This window comes from Arvicanthis niloticus, chromosome 5 (assembly GCF_011762505.2).
Source record: "Arvicanthis niloticus isolate mArvNil1 chromosome 5, mArvNil1.pat.X, whole genome shotgun sequence".
NCBI lineage: Eukaryota > Metazoa > Chordata > Mammalia > Rodentia > Muridae > Arvicanthis > Arvicanthis niloticus.
Genome location: NC_047662.1, coordinates 41288401 through 41301536, shown reverse-complemented (window position 1 = coordinate 41301536; position 13136 = coordinate 41288401).

Sequence of the window (13136 nt, the reverse complement as noted above, 5' to 3'; positions counted from 1 at the left end):
ATTCCCTCTTCTGGTGTGTCTGAAGAGTAACGGTGTACTTACGTACATAAAATAAGTAAATCTAAAAGACGGAGGAGGAGGAAGAGGAGAACATAGTGATTGAGAGGTTGAGAGATGGCTCAGCAGTTAAGAATACTGGCTGCTCTTCCAGGGGACCTAGGTCTGATTCCCAGCATTCAAATGCAGGCTAACAACCATTGGTAACTCCAGTTTCAAAGGATACGACATCCTCTTTTGGACTCTATGGCCCCAGGCATGCATGCAGTACACAGATATACATGCAGGCAAAAATACCCATATACTTTTTTTTTTTTTGGTTTTGTTGTTGCTTTATGTAGAAGAAAACCTAGGGCTTCATGCATACCAGGAGAGCATTCTACCCCTGCTATATTAATCAGGATTCTTTAGAGTAACAGAACATATAGAATGAATATATTTCTCTCTCTCTCTCTCTCTCTCTCTCTCTCTCTCTCTCTCTCTCTGTGTGTGTGTGTGTGTGTGTGTGTGTGAAGAGATTTATTACAAGCTGTGGTTCAACTAAGACAACAATCACTGTCAATGCATACAATGCAGCTAGTTTTCAGTATATGCCAAAATCTGAAGAAAGTAGGCTCTAATAATGTCAGTGAAGTAATGGACTTGCTAGCAAGGGTGAGAGGAAGCAGGCAGAAAAGGAGAGAGCTTCCTTCTTCAACCCTGTTTATAGGCTTCCAGCAGAAAGGATGTCCCAGACTAGAGAGGTGGGTCTTCCCACTTCAAAGATCTGGATTAGAAGTGGATCTCCCCACTTCATATGATCCAGTTAACCAAAAATCCCCCACAGGTGTGCCCAGCCATTTTGGGGTTTTAGTTAATTCCAGATGTAGTCAAGCTGACAACCAAGAATAGCTATGATACCAGCCTTCACTTAAGAAAACATGTAGGTCATTCTTTATCCCTCTAAGGATACTATTCCCAATGTTCATTTATGTATTTGTTACACAAACCACTCATTTAATAACTATGGTCTAGGAATACAGCTCAGCAGAGTGCTTGCCCAGCATATGTGAGTTCCTAAATGCAATTCCCAGAATCAGGGGACTGCACTTAAACACATGCTGTTTTGCCCTATGCCCTCTTTTAAGGCTTTGAGAACATTTGCAGACGGTAGAGAGGAAGGCAAGGACAAACAACTAAATCCATGACGTGTGAATTACAAATTGTTAAGTGCTATGGGAAAAAAATTAAGGGAAGGGGGGTTGGGTCTGAATGAGAAGGGAACTTTCTCAAAGCTGTGTATGTGTATAGATTGTACATTGAGTGTATTTCCCCTCATAGCTCCTAACTCTCCCCTTTCTTGCCTCTCCCTCCCATTAGTCTCATTTGTTCCTCTAGACAGTTTTACTTCTGTGTTCAAGTCATATAAGTATAAATACATATAAAATCTGGACACCACAAATGATGGAAAATATTTGCCTTTCTGAAACTGGCTTAATTTACTTAATATGGTTATCTCCAGTTGTATTCATTTTTCTACAAAGGATATAACTGCATTCTTTAATTTGTGTGTGTACACACACACACACACACACACACACACAGAGTAGTACTCATAAGAGTCAAAGAACAACCAGCTGTGTTGGCCTTCACCTTCCACCTTGTTTTAGGCAGAGTCTCTTAATATTCACCTCTGTGTATACCAGATGTGGGCTCCCATATACTCGTGTGTGTGAATGCTTGGCCCAAAAGAAATGACACTAGTAGGAGGTGTGGCCTTGTTGGAGTAGGTATGGCTTTGTTGGATGAAGTATGTCACTGTGGGGGTGGGCTTTGAGGCCTCCTATGCTCAAGCTCTGTCCGATGTGGAATTCCAGTCTCCTCCTGGTTCCCTGCAAAAGATAGTCTCCTTCTTGCTGCCTTTGGATCAAGCTGTAGAACTCTCAGCTCCTCCAGCACCATGTCTGCCTGCTTCCTGCCATGATGATAATGGACTGAACCTCTGAAACTGTAAGCAAGCCCCAATTGTTGGCCTTTATAAGAGTTTCCTGGGTCATGCTGTCTCGTCACAGCAATGAAAACCCAAACTAAGACACCAGGCTAGTTGGCCTAAGAGCTTGTGAGGATTCTTCTGACTACAGATGTCTAAGAATACAGAGACACAATACACCAGCCAGCTTTGTGTGGTTTTGTGGATCTGAAATCGGGTCCTCCTGGTTGTGTGCAAGCACTTACCCTCTTAGCAATCTTCCCAATCTTCATTCTTTAACTTTTGACAGAAGCAAAGACCTGAAGAAAGTGAGGGAGTAAGCGAGGGGAAGAACTTCCCAGGGAACATGACCAGCTAGTGAACAGAACAGATGTTGGGAGCGAGCCAGGCATGTTGAAGAAACAGAAACTCACTGAGTGAAGCAGTAAGGTAAAGGGAAAGTAGGAGGAGACAGAGGTGGAAAGGACAGACCACTGGCAGCCTATAACATTCAAGGTGCCAGGATCTTCTGTGATGGAAACAAATACTAAGAAACTAAATAGGAAAGTTGCCTAATACTGAGACTCCAGAGATGGCTCGGCTGGTACAGTGCTTGCTGCATAAGCATGAGGGCCTGAGTTCAGATCCCATGCTCCCACACAAAAAGAGATCGCACAGTGCATACCTGTAATCCCAGTGCTGGGAAGAGGGGACAGGAAGTTTCCTGGGGCTTGTGTCAGGAGTTGAGGGGAAAACATGCCTTTAATCCTAGGAAGAGGCAGGTGGATCTCTGAGTTCAAGGCTAGCCTCGTCTACAGAGTAAGTTTTAGGACAGCCAGAGCTACACATAGAAACCCTGTCTTGAAGAAGAAGAAGGAGAAGGAGAAGGAGAAGGAGAAGGAGGAAGAGGAGGAGGAGGAGGAGGAGGAGGAGGAGGAGGAGGAGGAGGAGGGGAGGAGGAGGAGGAGGAGGAGGAGGAGGAGGAGGAGGAGGAGGAGGAGGAGGAAGAGGAGGAGAAGGAGAAGGAGAAGAGGAGGAGGAGGAGGAGGAAAGGAGGAAGAGGGGGGAGGGGGAAAGAAGTGCTCAGTGGGTAAAGGCACTTGTCACCAAGCCTGATGACCTGAGTTTGACCCCTAGACCCACATGATAAAAGACAGAACTAACTTCAAAAAGCTGTCCTCAGACTTCCATGTGCAAGCTGTAGCACACACTTGTGTTCACATATACAAATACACACAGATAAATATAATGAATTTTTTAGGAAAAAAACTATCCAGCACGGCTTTGCTGAGAATTTAATAAGCTAGTATAATAGTATATCAATGGATGGATGGTGGCAGCTATGCAAATATATTAGAAAGAGTTAAAACAAAAATATTCTCTAGAAGTGATTAGGTTGTGTAGGAGTTTTCTTTGTTTTTGTTTGTTTGGTTTTTTTTTTTATTATGTTTTCTCTTAAGATAGAAGATACCCAAGAGTCTAAGGCAGAAGGATCACTATGACTTCCAAGCTAGCCTGGATTTCAGTGTGAGAAACTGTCTCAGAATGAAACATAGAGGAAGTTACTGGGAAATATTACTTTGCCTGTTAGAGACCCCGTCTCAGATGGAAACATAGATAAAGCTTCTGGGAAATATTACTTTGCTTGTTTCCAGAGGGGATCAAAATGAAGACATCCTAGAAAAAGGAGAAAATAGTAGTGGTCAAGCCCTTGGTAAGACTGGGACTCTAAGCCCAAGCGAAAGGACTAACAGCATCTAGACGCAGACATACTCATTCGTGCCAACAAATGGGGAGATGGAAGAGTGTGACTTAGGTGCCAGAGGTTTGGAAATTACAGGAGTGCTTCACCTGCCTCTGGGTGAGGGGACGCTCGGAGCTCAGTATTTAAGGATATGGACTGTGAAACCATGACCTAGCAGCACAGTCCTGCACCACATGACAGCAGACAGAGCAAGTAGGATGGTGGCCTCATGAGATTATAACAGAGCTAAACTAGGAAGCTCCTGTTAGCTAGTGGTGTTAGGACTATCATAATGGCATAGTACAGACACAGTGCTGGGTTCGTGACGATGCTGGCGTAAGTAAACTTCCACTGCCAGGGCGATGAACGTGTCGCTTATATAACCATGTAGACTACATAAAGCTTGACGGTGGTAAACAACCATGGCGCGGGTTTATGTACTCAGTACATTTCCATCATTATTTTAGAGGGTACTCCTTCTTAGTAAAAACTAAATGTTGGGTGTCGTAGTTTATGACTATACTATCAGCATGGATGGGACATCATAGGGAAGAGGCAGGAGGATCACTGTAAACTCAAGGTCAGCTGAGGCTGAAAGTAAGTGTGTTCCAGCCCAGTTTGGGCTACATTAGTAAAGTCTTGACTTTAAAAGAAAGGTGGGAGGTAACTAAATCAGCTTCAGGCAGGTCCTCCAAGAAGGATTCCAGAAGAAAACACAAGTATCTTGGGAGATGGCAGCTCTATATGTAGCCTCTCTGAAGACGTTACAGTGGAAGGCAATGATACTGATATTCTTACCCTGGCTTGAATGCTCCGTTATGGTTTAGGAGTGAAATGCTACCCACAAGATTGTCTTTGAACACTTGGTCCCAGCTAGCTGTGCCATTCTGGAAATCTGTGGGACATTCAGGAGATGAGGCTAACTCAGGAAGTGGATCACTGACTCATAGACCTTATGAGTCACAGCCAGCCTCAGTTATAGCTGGACACTCTATGGTCCGTGAACGTGTTGAGGAGACCTAGCCGCATAGCCCCTCTGCCTTCCCACTGTCCTGGACTGTAGTCTTTCAAACCATGAACCAAAACCAATGCATCCTCCCTTAAGCTGCTTCTTATCAAGTGTTTGTTCACAGTGACTGGAAAAGTAACTGATATATAGGCTGTACTGTATAATGTAGGTGTGTCCAGTGCCATGTAGGTTTGTATAAGTATGTTTGTACAGTGATGAAATAGCCTAATGATCTATTTCTCAGAAAGCATCTCTATTGTGAGATGCAAGTTAAAACTACATTGAGATTCCATCTCACCTCAGTCAAAATGACTATCATCAAGAAAACAAAGGAGAAGAGATGCTGATGAGCGTGTTGGGAAGAAGAACCCTTACTCAGTGTGGGTGAGAGGGTAAAATGGTGAAGCCACTATAGAACTTAGTATGAAGATCTATGACAAAACTAGAACTACCAAAGCCAGGCGTGGTGGCACATGCCTTTAATCTTACCGCTCCTGAAGCAGAGGAAGACAGCTGTCTCTGAGTTGGAGACTGATCTGGTGTAATCAACCAGTTACAGGCCAACTACATTTAGATAGTGAGACACTCTCTATAAAGAAATGATAGACTCACCATATAATCAGATATGCCACTCATGGGCATACCTAAAAGACACATAAAGGGCCCTAAATCCCTCCACAGAGACACTTGCATATCCATTTTATTGATACACTGTTTACAATATGAAGAAAATGAGTAAGCCTACATCTTCATCAGTAGACACAAATGAATACTGAAAAAATGTAGTATATATACACAATGTAATTTTATTTTGCTATACAAAAAAAAAAAAAAAAATGAGAGTTGGGGATATGGCTCAGCAAGTAAAGAAGCGTGTTGCCAAGCCTGACAACCTGAGCTCAAAACTTAGGATCCACAGGGTAGACAGAGAGAACTGGCTCCCACAAGCTGTTCTATGACCTCCATACACATGCCATGGCATGGGTACAAACACACACACACGCACACACACACACACTCACACACACACACACACTCACACACACACCACACTAAATAATAAATGTGAGGGGAAAATGAAAGTTTTGGCCAAGTGGGTAGATCTAGAAATTTTCATTAAAAGAAGATAATCCTAACTCAGAAAGACAAATACCACATGTTCACTCTCACATGAAGATCCTGTATTTTAATTTTTATATACATATGTATGTGTCTGTGGGTTTGGCTGTGGATTATGTAACTAGAAAGGGGACCATTGTTGGGAGCCGACTTTTAGCAGAAAGCGGCTATCAGCTTTGCAGCCATCTTGAGCTTTATACCCTGACGTGAGACTTGGTTTTCAAAAGCCTATAACAGCTGAAGCACACTCTAATAAATATATTGTTTATCCCACATAGCTTGTTTTGCTGTTTAGTGACCTCAGCTGTATGGTGCACGTGGTAAAGTGTTTTCACCTGTGTTCTCCTGCTTGTGTTGATAAATACCCCAGATTTCCTTTCAATAAAGAGAGACGGAAAAGAGACGGGAGGAGACGGGACGAGAATTAAGACCTGACCACACACCCTGTCTTGTCTCCATTCTTCGAGTCGCTTGCCCCTCCAGCCCCACTCTCTCTCTTGACCAGAGCACTTAGCCCAAAAATGTTGAGGCAGAGTGTGGGCCTCAACAGACCATGGCAGGAATGGGAAGGGGAAAAGAAGGTAGTAGAATACACGTGATGTGAAAATAGAAATGGAATTACTTCCAGAAGGAAGGATTCAAGGTAGAGAGTGGGAAAGAGCAACGGGAAGAGAGGATCAATAAAAAACCAAAGCATGTCTGAGTGCTTGCCTCGTACACACAAAGCCCTGCTTCAATCCCCAGCACAGCATCAGTGAGCACAAGTGTGTGCACCTGTAATCCCAGCTTTAGGAGGAGGAGGAGGCAGGAGGATCAGAAATTTAAGTTAAACAAGATTACAGATCTAGTTCAAGGTCATCCTGGGCTAGATACTCTGTCTCAAAGAAAGCAGGCAAAGATAAAGCACCAGCTAGGATTACAGCACAGTGCAGTGGCTCTAATGCTAGTAATGCCTGGGAAGAGTGCTGGGAGGCAGAGGCAGCGGCCGCTCAAGTTGAAGACCAGTCAACAAGAAATAAGATCTGTATCTCCAAATTATTCCATCCCAGCTGTAAGCTATGTTCTCTCTCTCTCTCTCTCTCTCTCTCTCTCTCTCTCTCTCTCTCTCTCTCTCTCTCTCTCTCTCTCTCTGTGTGTGTGTGTATGTAAAATGCTTTGTAAAGCTGGAGAGCTACCTCAGTGATTAAGACCATGGATTAACTCTCACCAGACCCAAGTTCAGTTCCCAGATCTCACAACTAACTGCCTTTAATCCCAGCTCCAGGGTATCTGATGTCATTTTCTGGCCCTCCTTAGACACTGCACTCACACAAACAAACCCCTGTGAGTTTGTGCTCAGGCACACACGTATACACATAATTAGAAATAATATTTAAATGCTTTAGACATAACATGGACAGTGTCATCAACCTCTCAGTCTGTCTCAGCATTCCTGGGGGTCACCAGGCATCAGAAGCCACTCCTTAACGCCCACTGTGAAAAGACAAGTCAACAGCAAAGGACAGGAGGAAAGACTTGACTCCTAAGACAAAGTCCAGCTCATAGCACTTTGTCTACATTCTACACTCATCAGCTAAAATTAAACAGGGTGGAGGCACACTGGTCTTGTTCCTGTATTCCTCTGTTTCAGGCCTTGCCTGGAAAGAGAAGGTGCTGAAGGAGAGAGGAAACAGAAAGTCAGACTCAGCCAAAAGAAGAGCTAGTGCTAATCATTATCCCTTATAACCTCACCGAGGACAGGAACTGGGGCTAAGACATCCCACCTCTTAGAGGATCAGCAACTGGCTGTTTTATGCTGGGATTGTACCCAGGGACTGTGTGTGCTAAGCACACACTCTACCACTGATATACACTACTAGCCAAAAAATGTAATTTTATTTGTTTTCTTGTTGTTGTTTTGTTTTGTCAAGACGGAGTTCTTGCTATACAGTTCAGGCTGGCCTTGAATTTATGATCCTCCTGCCTCAGTCACCCAAGTAGTAGGAATTGCAGGCCTGTACCAAAAAAAAAAAAAAAATTGAATCCAGGATAAAATCTTTTAGATGTGTGTGTGTGTGTGTGTGTGTGTGTGTGTGTGTGTGTGTGTGTAGAAGGCAAGAGGCAAGATGTCCTGTTCACACAGCTAAGCACTGGAGAAGCCAGGAATGCTAACCATGCAGGCTTGTCTTTTCAGGCTTGTTTACCTATTTTTTCACCCAGATTACTGAGAATGGATGCAGTTTACCTGGTGATGTTTTGCTATCTGTAGGGCCAGGCTTCACCCAAATATCCAGAATACTATGGTTTTTTATCTCAGACTTTCCTCCCACCCCTAAATCTTGAGCCTTGCTTCTCAATCCATAAAACCCATCCTCATGAGAGATGTCACTTGTACTTTACAACAACCTAAGTGACTTCTGTGTTATCTTAGAGCCAGGCCAATTCTGTCTCCAACAGGCATTGTGTTTACCCCAGTCATTCTCCCAGACCCGTATCCTGAGCTTTATCTCTAAGTCAACAGAACCCATCTTTATGGAAGAGGCCATAAGTACTTTGTAAAGAGTTTCAATGTAAGCATGTCTTAAACTTTGTTGCATACACAGGACTGAGTTAATTGTCATCAGGAAACTTTTTTCCAAAGTTGTACTCTGCTTAAATATAGCTAAATTAAATCACCTGGTGACAGACTCAGACGTTTGGCCCAAAACCAGCTAAGTCGGGCTGAACTGATTTTCATTCTTACCTCACCTGGATCAGTACCCTACCAACCATGATGCTTGCAGAGACTCCCACACATGTGTCTGTGTAAGTACATATGTATGGGGGGCTACCTGTGTGTGCACAGAGGTCAGAAGAGACCTTGATTCCTCTTCTATATTCTACCTGTCCCTTTTGAGGTGGAGTTTTTCACTGAAACTGAGGCTCATGTTTTCTTGACTACATTGCAAACCGGCAAACACTAGTCATCTTCCTGTATCCACCCCGTCAGAGCTGGGTTACAGGCATGCTCTGGACACCAGACTTGTCACATGGGTGCTAAAACTCCAGTCCTCATGATTGTGGAGCCAATACTGTTAACTACTGAGCTATCTCTCTAGCTCCTGAAGATGAGATTTTTTTTTTTTTTTTAAAGATAACCCTAGCAGCAAAGCTCAAGCTAAAACAAGGGGAGCAGACTGGAGATGAAGCCAAGTATAGAGGAGGCAGTATGTGCTTGTTGTAGTCCTTGTGCCCACAAAAAGGGCAAGAGGAATGCCACAAAGCAAGTTCTAAGCCAACCAGGGCTACAAAGTAGACCCTGTGTCAATGAAAAGCCAAGTGAATGACAAAACAGTCTGTTATTGGACAATCACAATAGGGATAGAGAATGTAAACATATGCTACTATATATTTATTCTGCATAATTAATTAATTTTGAGACTGTGTCTTCCACAGTCCAGGTTGACAGAAAGTGAAGGACAATCCTAAACTCCTGATCCCAGAGGCTGTCACCTTCCAAGAACTGAGATTTTAGGTTTTTGATACCAAGCTTTAATTCTGTTAAGTAATGGCATTTAGTGTTGTTTTCTCTCATTTGTGTGTCTGGATAATCAGTTAAGTAGCTGATGTTTTGGTGGTGGTGGTATCTGTGTTTGTATATTGTTTGCTTGTGGGATTCTTTGTTTAAGACAGGATTTCCTTATGTAGCTCAGGCTGGCCTCAAACCAGAGTCAATCTTCCTGTTTCAGCACCCCCACCACACCTCCCTGATAGCTGAAATTATAGTTATATACCACCATGCCTAGCTAAAATAAACCTTTGTCTTATTGTGCTATGCATTGCTCTTCTGAACAACATCCCCAACCCCTACAGTTTTTTTTTTTTAAAGGAAGACCAAAAATGGCTTATGTTTCTCAATAGGAAGTTTCCTTCCTGTATACAGCTGTTTAGAAATGTGTATGCTTGTGTGTGTGCCTTTTCCCCAGCCCTCAGTGTAGGGGCAGATTACCCCACAGTGCAGTCTGTTGTTGGATTGCATCCTTCTCTTCCTGAACTTGCCACCAACTGTCTTTTGTTATTGCTGTTATTGTATTGGGTTTCTTAATTGGTATTTGTTGGTCATCAAACAAAACATTTCCAGAATGTTGCCTTCTTAAAGAAAAAGAAAAAAAAAACATAAAAACGAATGAAAAATGTAACTGCCCTGAAATGGGTGTAAAGTAAACAGAGCAAGATCAAATACGAGGAAGGCAGACTAAGACTGCTGACTTTGTCTGCAAACAGCAAGGGTTGGTTCTTTCCAGCCATTCCTCTCACTGGACAGGAGAAAACAAGTGAAGTCTCTGGCTTAGGAAGATGTGGCTACGATGTTGGGCAAGAGGTTACTAAGAAAGGATGAGAAAAGAATGACTTCATCTTTTGGTGTCTTTCAGTGTTCACTTGGAGACCCACATTTCAGCTAACCTGGGCTCCTCCTTTCTTATGTGGGATTGACCCTCTGCCCCCTCCCAACACCCCCTCCCCAGCCATATACTTTAAAAACTCATTTTTATTGTTCAGCTATTGTTTGTTTGTTTGTTTTGAGACAGCATCTCATGTATTCCAATCTGGGCTCAAACTCACTATGCATGAGAGGCTAGTCTTGAACTTTTGCTCCTCCTACCTCTACTTTCTAAGAGCTGGGATGGCAACCCTGTACCATTATTACAGGCCTGAGGTCCCTGGCCTATTCCTATATTCCCATAGGAAGCATGCTACCTGGGACATGGCCACCAGAGCCAAGTGACTATGAAAGCCGCTCTCAAGAGAGCTCCTCTGATTTTTCCTGGGTGATTCTATCTCCTAACTCAGGGATCGTCCAAGTTCCACTTAGAGGCAGGCAAGAATGGGGGAATTTAGTAACCTGAGCCTCGGCTTGGTTTGGCTTGTGCATAGCGCCTCTCTTCTAGTACTGCACCCAGCAGCTCAGCTCCAGCACCTTACACATTCCATGCACACACACACACCTCTCTGAGATAACACCCCTCTCCGGAAAAACAGATGGATTTTCTCCCCTAATAATAAGTGAACTTAGGCAGTTACACTTCTACCTGGATCCCAATATATCCAGGTAGAATGGAAGGCCATTCAGCCTGAACCACTTTGGGATGCACACCCAGCAAGGCCAAACTGTGTCCTCAAATATTAGTGAGAATCTCCTATTTACCATATTATGCTTATGCATAACTTATTAAAATCAAATGCATCATGGAAGGAACATACACAGAAAAATGATTATAGAACCTAAACAGTCAAAACAGAAAACCACTCTCACTATGCCCTTTATTATCTAAATTCCTTTACCTCTTGAACCCCATAAAAGCCCCAAACAACAATTAGAGCCCTTAAATATTCTCATATATTTGGCCCATTGTCAATCTTGGTAATATATCCCTCTTGGATCTATACTATCATTTCTCTTGAAAATAAAGTTTTCTTGCTTCTTTTGCTAATCTGTGTGAGTTCTTATTTGCAATTCTTTAGGTAAGAAGCTGAGAACATAAAACACCTGACATGGACCCAAACCACTGGTAACAACTTCAAACGAGTTCTTCTTTGAGGTTTCTGTGGAACACCCACACCTGTGCCAATGATCCACCACAAATTACACACAAACAGCAGTCATCTCAAGATGTCTAAGGACTCACTAAAATGAGTTCATTCTTAGTGCATGTGCTAGTCATAGAGTATGCTACATGGTCAAATATGAGTGCTTATTATTATCATTATTCATTAATTTTATTATCTGATGCTGGGAATTGAACCCAGAGACTTTCACATGCTAGGCATGTGTTCTACTACCAAGTTACTCCTCCAGTCCCCAGAAATGTTTTAGATGAGCAGCTCATCTCTAGTGACCAGGATGGATTACATGCTGGCATCAGGACCAGAACCTGTGAGACATGATAAATCCTGAATAACAGCAGGAGGGGGGAAGGAGGGGAGAAAGGAGGGGAGGAGATGTGTTAAAGAGTTAGGGAAAGTCAAAAATCAACTGGACTCAGATTTCTGGGCTAAGAACAGGAAAAATGGAGGTTTCCTGATATGTGTAAAGCTGAATGTGTTGAATTTGAAGTATGTGGCACACTCGGATGGTACCATCAGATGACATGGTAGGTGTTGAGCCAACAAGTGGATATTCTAATTTGGAACTTAGGGAGGAAGTCAGAACTACAGATCCAGACTTGGGAGTTTCCATTCATAGGTGGTAGCTAAGGGGAAGCACAGAGGCCATATGGGATCTGGATGAGATGTCTGGGACAGAATAGAGCCCAAAGTACAGTGACGATGACAGAAGGTGACTGGCTATGGAGAAATGCCAAGACAAGGCAGTTAGGATAGAAACGAATGAGAATAAGCCAAGACCTAGGGGGAGAAAACTTACAAGGTCAAATGCAAGAAATAAAACAGGTTCCTCCTCTGTTAACTGTATTTCACAGTGAATTAGAAAATTATTAACAGGATATGTGTGTGCGTGTGTGGGAGTGGGTAGATTGTAGATCTGCATAGTGAGCTTTAAAATGGTGAGTTGTAAAAATAGGGCCAGAGAGATGGCACTTGCCACCAAGCCTGAAGACCTGAATTGTATCCCCTAAGACCGACATCATGGAAGGACAGAACTGATTCCTACACACACATACACACACACACACACACACACACACACACACACACACACCAAATAAAGTGTTATTGAAATGGCAGTAGCTTCAAGGTAATGGTGAAGCCCTGCTGGATGTAGAAACTATCAGTAGTACTGATTTGTGAAGAGATGGATTTTTTTTTTTTAAGACAGCGCCTCACATAGTCCAGGCTGGCTTTAAATTCACTGTGTAGCTGAGGATGGCCTTGAACTTCTGATCCTCTTGCAGATGCACTGCTAGGGACTGAAACAAAGGCCTCATGAATACAAGGCAAGTACTTTATCGACTAAGCTACATCTTTTGGGGTTTTTTAATCCCAACAAGTTTCAGCAGCTTGAGTGCAGAAACTTTAATTACCAAGGCTGAAGGACTTCCAGGGTTAAGAAGACTAGGGAAAAGTCTTTCTCGAGATGATAGACCATTAAGTCTAGGCTGGTGGTGGCAGAAAAGGAGGATAGAGAAAAGATCTGAGCGATGGTGTTGGATCTCACATGGAGTTAAAGAGAGGTGTGATGGATGTAAGACAGATGGGAGACTAGAGGTTGTGATCAGAGAAAAGAAGTTTGGGGTTTCCGATGATCTCGGGAGTTGTATGCTGGCATGTGGCATAGTATAGATTATGCAAGGCTTGGAAGTTAGGACACCATGAACTACTGGGCACTGCATTTATGTGACAGT